Raw genomic sequence first — 12,455 nt, 5'->3', positions numbered from 1 at the left:
ATAATTTTCCTATGACCCTCCAAAATGATTTGAAAAAGAGGCATGATCCTCCCCTTGCGTGCAAGTTTTCACTTAGCAAAGAAGTACAGATTCCATTTGATTTTTACAGCCATGATGTACAGGAGTTAACCTCTGCATCCTCATCTTACACATCACACTTCTCTATTATGGTGTGGTGGCCATTTCAGTAGATTTACTCACTAACTAAGCATGGAAACTAAATGCACACTTCATGCATTACTGCATTACTTCAAATACTAAGTTACTCCGGTCTGCTTGGTTCTTCCAGGCGAATGATTGTAAAGATTTACACGAAATATGTTTACGGCATTTACTCTCTAACTGGGACTCTAACTCTAACTAGTTGTTATACACATGGCGATACACTGGTAAGAGAAAATGACGTTTTACCATGTATCGAGCTAATTTAAATAGCTCACGTTACTGTATTGTGTTAACTTCATGTAATATTGTATGTGGCGTTTTCTTTTGCGAGGTGCAAATTTTCCACCAAAACAAGTTCCTTCCCAAGACTATTTAGCAGAGCCACAGTCGCTGCATGCAGAGCTTAGCGCCGCCCAAGTCGACTGTGATTGGTTTAAAGAAATGCAAACAACCCAGAGCATTGTTTTTCCTATTCCAAAATGTATGTGTGGAAGAGCCAGACCTTACTCCACAGCACTGTGGTGATAGGTCTGGCAATGTGAGACTAGCATGGTGTAAACTGACAACAGCAGAGCCAACATGTGAACGGCATTTCATGTTGATACAACTGAGTCAAGAGAGGTGAAAGTTAGAGAGAACAGAGTGCAGAGGGGGAATTAAAAAAGGAAACGATGATTTCAAAGTTGGATGGGAAAGAGAGGGAGAGAAATGGAGGTGGCAGAGAGAGAGAGAGAGAGTGAGTGAGTGAGAGCGTGTGTGTGTGTGTGTGTGTGTGTGTGTGTGTGTGTGTGTGTGTGTAGTGAGACGGAGAGCTCTCCCAGAGGAGTTTAGGCACAGAGGGAGCTTACTGCTGACAGAGAGGCAGTGGGAGAAAGACAGGGAATAATACAGTGAACACTGATCACTGCCGCAAACGGAGGGACAGTCCTGTGGTACAGAGGTACCACGGTCTGGAAAGGGACGAAGAAGAAAGGACAAAAGGAAAGAGACTGACTGGAGAACAGCATTGTGCAATGTAAGGCAGAAATAACAGATGAGCACAGGACATTAAGAGGTTAGAAGAGAGACTGAAGAGACAAACTTGACAACTTGACGAAACTAAGATACCATCACACACACACACACACACACACACACACACACACACACACACACACACTTCAGAAGAAGAACATCCACACACTGAAACAGGGGCAGGAGCTAGAAGAAGACGATAACTGCAAGGACTCTTAAAAAAAACTCTCACCAGTTGGATGACAAAACCTGAAAGATGCAAAATAATTCTTCAATACTCCTCAATACATAAGAGGAAGAAATAAGAGACAAAAGAGAAGCAGGCAAGAAACAAAAAGGGACAGAAAGAAGAACAGCAGCAGCAGGAGGAGAAATAAGAAGCAGAAGAAACACACAGAGAAGAAAAGAGGGACTAGGGAACGAGGGACCAGACTAACCCTGGAGTATCTAACCGGTGCTCTGCTCAGCCCAGCAGGGAAGATGTCCAAGTCCTCCCCACGCCTGGGTCGACCCGGATCAGCGGGGTCTAAGAGCCCCAGCTCAAGAAAGGATCCGCAGAGTAATCGCTCATGCATGCTGCGGATTGGAGAAAGGCTGATGAGGGCAGGCAGTGAGGGAAACCTGGTCCATAGACCCATACCAGCCCAGAGCCAGAGCCAGGCGTCCTCCGATGGATTAGGGCACGGATTGAGTGGACAGACACAACCTTCAGTCCTGGAGGACAAACCTCCTGAGCAGACAGGAAATAGCTCCAGCAAAGGTAAGGTCCATGTATGCAGCTCTTTAAAAAAAAACAAGAAAACATACTTAACCTAACAATGCTTTACGTTAGATAACCAAAGGCAACGTAACATAACCTGGGTTGCAGTGATATATACTGTATCTGTAATGTCTTTACTCCTGTTCAAAGAGCTTTCTACAGTATTTTACTGACTTTTTAGTTCCCCAGAAGAGGACTTACCTGAAGTGTTATGTCATATAAAGAAAACAATGTTATCGTGTCAGTATCTGCTGTGTCAGGAACATTTGAACAGTCCCTCTTAATTCCCAGCATAAAAATACTCTTAACAGTCAAATGTAGTTTTCGACTAACACAGTACTGCCTCTGACATGTTTCAGAAAAACAGACAAAGTGACCGAATTCTTCACCCAAACTGGCTCTGCTTGTTTGCAACGCAGATATGTTTTATCATTTATATATTAATCGCAGTGACTGCTAAACACGGCAGTAAAGCAATACATTGTATAATTAAATCGATGAGCAGCAGAACGTATCTTATCTGCATGCCATTTACAGCAGAATAACACTAAGATCATCAGCAGAGAACTTAAACATGTTTAAGAGAAGTTTAAGTTCTCTGCTGTTTCGATATGCACGTTGTTAAAATGTTTTTTCAGGACTAATGCTAGATTAATGCAAAGTCAGAAAAATGGGAGAAACTCCTGTAAGACGATGCTGTCAATAACCACATACACATTAATAGTGTAAAGCTTCCTTTAAAATAAGATGGATGGTGTTAACACTGGATTTTATTCAGATGTAGGTTAACTGCCAGTGATAGTGGATTTGTAGCCACTTTGCCACAGATTTACTGACACAGTTCTTTCTGCCGCGTGGGATATATTATTGCTGATATCTCTGACAAAAGCTGAGATGCTGATAGAACGGTGTGTCCCACTCGGTTGCTCATAGCGAAGGTCTGTACGAAATGATGTGAACGCAGCATAATGATCAGAGGAAATGTGAAATGCATGTGACATTTGAAATAATGGGCTTGGCTGGCATTTACACATTGTCTATTCATGCTGCCTGCCTCAGACTAGTCCTTTTTTTTCAGGCATATATTTAACATACAAATACTCAAATTAGGGAGACAAATATGAACTCTGTCTCATGTGCTTAGCAATGTTAATATATGCATATTCCAAACTGCAGTTAGAAAAGTGGAGAGGGATTTAATGTGTGTCCTCAGTGTGCTCAAAGTGCTGCTGCTGCAAGGCTGCTGGATTCGTTGCTGCGATGCTGTCAGAGTTCATGCATGAACTGTGATCCATTACAGTGTCAGTGTGTCAGTCCAGCAGTAGGACAACTCCACTGCCCTGCTGTTCACTGCTTCTTTGAAGAAGCCCCAATACATTACCATACTGTACATATACATACAATAATACATACATATAGAGCATGACTGACTGGGGACTGTAATCCCATCACAGATATGTCAATGGAGAAGTAAAAATGTAGACAATTGTCTGTATACTAGAGAGTTTATGAATTTGAAAGTTGCACTGAAAAAACTTCCTGCTCAGTACATAACCATCACAATTCTTTATTAATACGTGTAAATATATATATATACGTTTGTTTATTGTGTGTTTGTTTTAAAAAATATTGGTTGATATACTGTTATTGTATTTTTTCAATTCAGTTTGTAACTGGCTTGACCAGCTGACTTCAATTTGGCTGTTAAAACAGGTTACGTCCTTCACGTTGTAAAACCAGCCACTAGCTACTTGACCAGCTGAGTTGCAGGCTTGAGTCGAGCTGAGACGGGCCAGCTGTTAAAGGAACACGCCAACTTATTGGGACGATTCACCGTATCCCCCAGAGATAGATAGATAAGTCCATACATAGCCTTTTCATCTCCATGTGTGTCGTAGCTCTGTCTGACGCACCCACCACTAGCCTAGCTTAGCACAGATCCTGGAGGTAACCGGCTCCATCTAGCCTACTGCTCCCAGTAAGTGACAAAATAACGCCAACATGTTCCTATTTACATGTTGTGATTTGTATAGTCACAGCGTGTACAAATAACAAGGTCACATGAGACACAGCCGTCTTCTGACCGTATACATACTGGGAACTATATTCTCAGAAGACAAAGCACTGCTACTTCGGCGAGTGATTTGCTCGCAGCACCTGAGAAGCCCCGTGGTGAGGAGCAGAGAGTTCGCCTGGAGTTCTGCGAGCAAATCACTCCGCCCCAAATAGCAGAAGAGGTGAGAAGGGTACGTAAGGGATTATCTAACTCTGGGGGATACGGTGAATAAGACATACTCCCAATAAGTCGGCGTGTAGACCATAGGTATGACAAAAAAAAATAGACATACCCAATACACAGTTCTGTGTTTGTACCCATTCAAATATTTGCTGTTTTAAACTGCACGTCCGCACAACATACAGTAAAGTATTGTTTCTTTTTGAGGTCATCTGCTCTCTAACAAACGAAACACTGTGAGATCTACACTAGCAGCTCAGGATTTACCTCGTTGTTATTCACAGGAAATAATCCCGCTCTCCTTGATGCAGTCAGCTATCATGAGTCATTTGAGCCTACAGCAGTGTGTGTGTGTGTGTGTGTGTGCGTGTGTGCGTGTGTGCACATAGACTATATGTAACCCTTTAAAATGAGGCTACATGTTCAAGTCATACGTTAATGCATTACTACATGTAGGAATCAGAATGAATTAATGTTTGAATTAATGCACGGCCTGTCATGAGGGTCAGTGCTAATACGGAGTAAGTGACCATATTACATGATACAACTCCATCTGAGTTTGTACATAAATGCTATAATTATGCACCCTTGAGTAAGGTCATGGTGTGATATAAATACAGTCATGATTCACGAAAAATAAACTTAATTACAAAGAAGCATTTGCTTTACTTATTCAATATAACATTTTGAGCTGAGCACAGTTTATCAGTACAGTATGGAATAAAGTATATTAAAAAAGAAAGAAACCCAAGGAAGTTTGAGATTGATCAAGGTTTTTTTTCTTCTTATTTTGTTACAATTATTATTATTATTATTATTATTATTATTATTATTATTATTTCTGCACGAACACAAAGATTTAGGACTATTACCACATTCAGAGTTTTTTATATATATATATATATATATATATATGTGTATATGTGTGTATATATATATATATATGATATATATATCTATATATATATATATATATATATATATATATATATATATATATATATATATATATATATATGTTATCTTACTAATGCAAGTTACTTTTTGTTGTTGTATTTTTTCCTGCAGGGTCTGAAACAGGTACCACCAGTGGAACCAATATGTCATCTTAAAGATACAGAAATGTAGGTTGTTTCTAGCTGTTTAAATTGATCTCAAAACAGCAATTCATCACTTGCCGACAGCTGTGCCCACCTTCATTTTATTCTGTATCTTAACAGAAAGTCAGGAAGAATATGTCATATGATGTTCGCCTGTGACATAGTTCAACTTCAGCAGTTGAGTACACAAGTCACAATAACTCACAGAATTCATCATCTATTTGTCTACAGTTAAAATATCACAGAGACATTTATAGCTTTGTTTTTATGTGCGTGTGTTTGTGTGGAAGACTAAATCAGCTGTGCGCAAAAACCAGAGCTTACCATTAGTTTGGTCATTTACCAGTGAACTGATCTATATTGACTTTTCTATTGTTCAGGTGCCGGCGGAAATTCTGCCGAATGTCCCTGTTGGCGTTCTAACCTCCGGTGGATTTCTGAGGACTATGGTTAACTGCTCCTCAGATCTCTGCAGGGTAAATCCAGACAGCTAGCTAGACTATCTGTCCAATCTGAGTTTTCTGTTGCACGACTAAAACAACTATTGAATGTACACGTTTTCCACCAAAACATGTTCCTTCCAGAGGCTGTTTTGCAGCGGCACCATTGCTCTGTCCGGCGCTTAGCGCCACCCAAGACAATTGTGATTAGTTTAAAGAAATGCCAATAAACCAGAGCACGTTTTTCTCCGTTCCCGGAATGCTGTGTGGACTAGCCAGACCCCCCTCCGCAGCGCTGTGGAGGAAGACTACCAGTGAACTAATTGGCACACCTGCCTGTCCTTTAAAGACATTCAAAGCGCAATAACTTTTTTTTTTACAGTCCCATATTAACAAAATACACTAAATCTGCAGGTTGCTGAGATACATTTCCAGTGGCATAATACCATTGCGGCCAATTCTCTGTTTTGAGTCCAACACTCCTGTACATTGCAGTTCAAGAGTCCCCCTTCACCACCAACCTCCTCCATTTTAGCTGCCCGAGGTTGGGGATCAGTGCTACAATAAAGCGATGACGTTGGCATCACAGCCCATTTCAGCGATGAAGGCTAAAAAGTTCTCCTGCCAAGTCAAAAAGTATCTGTGCTCCAGTCAGCTTACGCTCCTGTGTCCTGGGAAAAAGAGACCTCATTATTTCATCCAGCGCATGCCACAGTTAGGCAGCGAGGGGGAGGCAGGGCATGAGATTAATGAAAACTTGTCAGTGTTACAGTTGCGTGTTGTTGCCTGATAGGACTCAATGTCAAAGGTTACTGTCCATATAGTCACATACCTAAAAAATGTGATGGTTTCATTGCAACTTTTGTCCTCCAGGACATCAATTTGTTTCTTCCATTTGTAGACATGTATGCACATTTACATGAATTCTCTGAAGACTAACTCCAAAACCAGTTTGTGCTCCGTATCGCCCAACCACGTCTAAAGCAAAATAGTTTTTTCCTGTTCCGAATAAACACACTTAAAAGCGGTCTCAGCTTTGTTAATAGGGAGTAGTTGTGGATAAAAATGATTAGGTGGCAGTAACCAGCAAAACCAGCAAAATAGCACAATCTCTCCTGTACGCCATGCTTTATTCGCCAAACATTTTCGATTATCTTTCGTCTCGTTTATCAGCGTGGTGCCTGACACTGTTTCTGGTTTCCTTATATACAACACATTGATCCGTCATGTAATCGACATATCACCATAGATACCAAGTATACAAAACTTAATCACTTAACATTTATGAATAACCCTAACTTACGTCCAAGTCCATCTACTTTTGAACTTAACACATCCATCCAAGAACTACACTTCCAATTGTTTTCCAAGAAATCCTGTTAGGGGCTGTACTTAACAGTCAGAACATTAATATAGCAGCATACTAATTGTAAGAGCCAATTAGTGCTTCCCGGAAGCACATACAGTTTTTGACCCCACACACACACACACACACACACACACACACACTATCACCACACACCACTACACATGCACACATACCGTAATAAGCCATAGTTTGTCTGGAAAACCAAAGAAGTTTTGATGGAAATAAATGGAACCAATGGTTTTAACTTAACTGCACTATATTTCTTGTCCCGTCTATACTTGAATATCACATTGCACCTTTCTGCTCTTTTTGCACTTCTGGTTGGACGCAAACTGCATTTTGTTGTCTTTGTACTTGTACGCTGCCCAATGACAATAAAGTTGAATCTAATCTAATCTAACTGCAAATATGACTTGGACTTTCATTGATCAAAAAAGGTAAAGAGTGTGTAAAATACACTACCCATGGAACACACACTGGCTGCGTGGCGTGAGCGTGTTAGCTGCGTGGCGTGTCCGTTTTTATTTCGGCTCCCATGTTAACAGGTTAGAGCTTGCACACTGCCTGCGTGACACGCACGTCTCAGGCACTGCTCGAGCCGCGCCGAAAACGCGCGCATGCTAGAAATAGGACCGACGCCTATTTTTCACGCGACACGCAAGCGTGTTGGAAGGATTTCCAGGAAAAATAGAATACAAAAAGATGTTTATATGTCATTTTGACAGGAATACATTTAATAAATGACATTTTGATGTTTGAAAGTCTCTAGGTTTTGACATAAATGCAGATATAAATGTAATTTAAAAAAATAACAAATAATTATTAATTTTCAAACATTGCACCTGTCAATACAGAACGAAATATTCTGTAAGGCAAGGCAAGGCAGCTTTATTTGTATAGCACATTTCAGCAACAGAGCAATTCAAAGTGCTTTACATGAAAACATTAAAGAGCAGTTAGAAAACGATTAAAAGAAAACAAAGCAGATTAAAACATAAAAGACAAGAATAAAATTCTTTCTATTCTAGCCTATTTTGTCGTCAATACTGCCGACGTTGTCTTTGCTGTAATCAAATCAGTATATATTTATGTTTAACATGAAGTATACTGCTTGAGAGCAGTAAATCAATGGGAAACATACATGTGTACAGACAAGGCTAGCAGCAGCAGCTCCGCATCAGACACGTTTCTGGTGTGTAAAGACAGAAAAATCCACGCAGCCGCCACGCGACGTGTGTGGCCAGCCTTATATTTGCTATATAAAGATACAATGGAATATTAGCGTCCTGAGCAGAAAATGAAGTCACACTCCCTTTGTGTGTTGTAATCAGAGCTTTTCTGTTCTTTGTATGTATTTCACATATTGCGGTACGGTCCGTTAGAGCCCTGTGGAGGCAATCCCAGCCCACTGTTTTGTTTCGTTTTCACTATTTCGAGTAGAGCCCCTTTCAATGAAGTACAAATACATTCCAGAATCTCCCTCTTCAGAAGAAACTTCTCCAAATCCCCTCCTCTCTTTGACAAACATAGCTTCTCAATTCCCATATATTTCAGGGAAGAGACTGGATGATTTCATTCCAAAACAAATGTGCTGCAAAAGAAGAGAGCTTAAATTTCAGTTCAATTTAAAGTTACTTAACCTTGTATGGAGTCCCAATGTTGTGACTGTGTTTGTGTGTGAAGAGATGAGTAAAGTAAAGTTCACACACACAGTTGTGTGCATACAGTATTCAGTTTAGATTTCAACCAGTTAGTGATTTTTCTGTCCACTCATACATTCCTCTGCGGGGAGTTGGAGTCCAGCAGTATTGTCCTGTCTTGTCCCAGTGGATTACAGCCCGCTGCTGATTAGTTACATTCCCTCTCCTATCATCACATTCCGCCCTTTGACTATAAATGAAGCTAATCTCTTCGTGCTCGCCACTTCAAAAGCTGCAGGGAAGAGGAAGGGAGGAAGGGAGAGTAGGAGAGGGAGGGAGCGAAAGGCAAACGGTGGGATGGCCAATATATTGGAACATGTGCTTTAACAAACTTGTCATGCAGAAACCAAATAGGCTTAGTAGAGAGAAAAAGAAACACTGACTTGCTTACAGTGGGTCCAACTCGGCCTTGACTATAATGGCATCGCAAAAAGGCAACATTCAGTAAACACTGACACAAAATGTGAAATCTAAGTCATTTCAAATTGAACGTTAACTATGCGCTCGATTTAGGAGCTCAGACAAATATGTGAAACGATTCTTAGTGCACATTTAGTGCGTCTTTCTTTTGTCTAATGACATCTTATAATGAAGTCGTGTTTATTTCTGACCCCTTGCTGTCAAAGAGTTGTGAGAGGTTTCATCAAGGAGTGATTTCCCCTATTTGCCTCAGATTGTTTCATACGACTAATTATTAGAGACCCGAAATAGAAATTCTATCCAGTATTACACAAGGGGGAAAAAAAGAGAAAAGAGTGGAGAAAGTCAATAGAAAATGAATATAATTCTTTACAAAGATAATTTTCTCATCAATACTTTTGCAACCACTCACATTTCAGTGTAAGATATTTTTGAGGGCACTTATTAAATAATAGGGCATACAGTTGCATCTTCGGGGATATTGTTTTTGCCAGGTGTTAACACATTAATCCTACATGTGCTATCAGCACATATATATATATATATATATATATATATACCCTAACATCAGTATCTGGTGTTAGGGTTAGGGTTCATCCGTGAAGAGAACACCTCTCCAAAGTGCCAGACGCCATCGAATGTGAGCATTTGCCCACTCAAGTCAGTTACAACGTTGAACTGCAGTCAGGTCGAGAGAGAGAGAGAGAGAGAGGGATGAACCTTAATCCTAACCATAACCATAACACCAGATACTGACTGGTTTTCGGACCCCCCCCGGACTCCTCCAATACAGTAAGACTGCAAGGAAAACCAGAAAATTATCTTTGTAAAGAATTATATTCATTTTCTATTGAGAAATAATCCGTTTCTGTACGTAGAAAAGGTCTTAGATCTTTGAGTTCAGCTCATGAAAAATGGGGGCAAAAACAAAAGTTTTGCGTTTATAATATTGTTCAGTGTAGATGGAACATCACAGTGACAGTGCTGGGATTTTCAGTGCTAACAGGACATTTTGTCAATGCCTGAAACTCTCTCTAAACGCTATTTGTTTTAAGCCTAATGCACCACTTTACTGTCCTCAAACTACAGACCTGAATATCTTTTAGTGCCCCCAAAAATGAATGATATATAGTAGATGTCGGTACTTTCATAATATCAATAACAGATGGCCATTCGTTTACCAGTGTTTTTTGCTGAATTATTATAATCCTGTCTGTCATAGTGCTAAAATAACTTTTTAAACATGATACAATGTACTGCTGGTTTGGGTAGACATTGAGGACTGAGAACTTTCCTCAGAGGTTTGATCTACAGTCAGTGATTCTAAGAAGAACTGCAGGCTTCACTGACGTGTGTACGTGTGCGATGTTTAACAAGCAGAAATGATATTTCCCATGGCTGTCTTGGCTCTGTCCAGTTGTCACTGCCAGGCTATGTGTTCTTGTCAAGACACACACACACACACACACACACACACACACACACACACACACACACACACACCGAGCAGCAAAGTCACAGTCACCGGGCAATAACAGGCTGTAACAGCATTTTCACAATGAACACCAGCAGTAGCACACAGACCTCAACATCAACTTTCTCCTTTCCTCTTTCTTTCCTCTCTTCTTCTTTTAATGTTTTTATTTCAAGGTCTTTTTCCATAATATGCTTCTTTTTTTTTTTTTTTTTTAAAAAGGGAAATTTCAGTATTATGTAGTGACTGATGGGAACAACAATTTTTGAAATCAGTCCAGTATTAAGCAAGATGTGAAACAAGCTACAATATAAGTTATTGGGCAATTGCGCATCTTCAATGTACGTCCACTAAAAGTGCTGTTTTTGCCACTGACAGGCTCAAATTATTATTCTAAGTAGCTAACAACATCATGGAACGGAATCCCTAAAGAGAGAGACCTTTTTTGTTAAATAGCAAGATCCTTTTTGTTTAACCAGAAAAAAGCCCTAAAATTGCCATCGCCAAACTCACCTGACTACATTTAAATAAACAGTAATTTTATCATCGTGAAACAAAATCTATTTTCAAAGTCGAGAGAAACAAAATAAAACTACCAAAAGCCGTCTCGGTTCATCTTTTCACTGTTCCAACAACCACCACTCTGGTTTGGCTGAAATAAACCCTTCATTCACTCATGCTGGCTCTATAAATGCTTGTGTTTATTTACACAGTCTGGTGAGTTTGGTGATGCCGATTTCCGAAGTTGTTTCTGGTAAAACGAAATGGATCTTACTTGTAGGAATCCTGTACATAATGTAGTCAGACAATTGTAATAACACTCTGTGCCTGTCAGTGGCAAATACGGAAGCTGACGATGCACATTTGCCCTATAGGATTACTTTGCAGCCCGGTTCTCGGCTGCCAGTAACAGCATTCTCACTCAATACTGGACCAGATTCAAAGATTTTTGTTCACATTAGTCACTTGGACACAAATTCACGGAAAAATAGGTTCCAGTTTATAAAATACTTAGTCGTTGCCAAGGTTTTAATCATTGTCACAACCTGGCTCTTATAATGAAATGTGCTATAAAAATAAACTTGACCTGACTTCCAGCCATGACAAAATGGGAGACACAACGTTTAAAACATTTGATAAAGTGATTTCTCTGACAAAAGTAACTGAATTATATGAATAACAACATGTCAAAAATAACAGAATGCTTAAAATAAACAAAAAGGGACTCAAGGAGGAACTAACACTGCCACATCACCAGAAGGGTGCCTGCAGGGAGAGAGAGGCTGAGTAACAGCTGGTAACGCTGTGCCCAGGTGTTACCAGAAGGCCATCATGACCAACCTGTCAACCAAACAGTGAGATGAATGTATTTTATAGAAACACAGCTGAACAGGCAAAACAGCAGGGGTCGCCACATCTTTTGTTTTGTTTTGTTTTGTTATTCATACTCATTCATTTCCTTTTTTGTATCTGTGTGGAGTGGGTACAGTATGCATTTTAAATAGGACTCTCTTCATCCTTTGGAATACATCTTATGAATTATTATTTGCTCTAGGGCTGCAACTAACAATTAATTGTATTGTCAATTAAGCTGTTGATTATTTTATCGATTAATGGATTAATTGTTTGGTCTGTAAAATGTCAGAAAATGGTGAAAAATGTCAATCAGTGTTTCCCAAAGCCCAAGATGGCATCCTCAAATGTCTTGTTTTGTCCACAACTCAAAGATATTCAGTTTACGGTCACAGAGGAGAGAAGAAACTAGAACATATTCAAA

This window comes from Sander vitreus, chromosome 12 (assembly GCF_031162955.1).
Source record: "Sander vitreus isolate 19-12246 chromosome 12, sanVit1, whole genome shotgun sequence".
In the NCBI taxonomy this organism is placed as follows: domain Eukaryota; kingdom Metazoa; phylum Chordata; class Actinopteri; order Perciformes; family Percidae; genus Sander; species Sander vitreus.
This window is presented reverse-complemented; position numbering follows the sequence as displayed.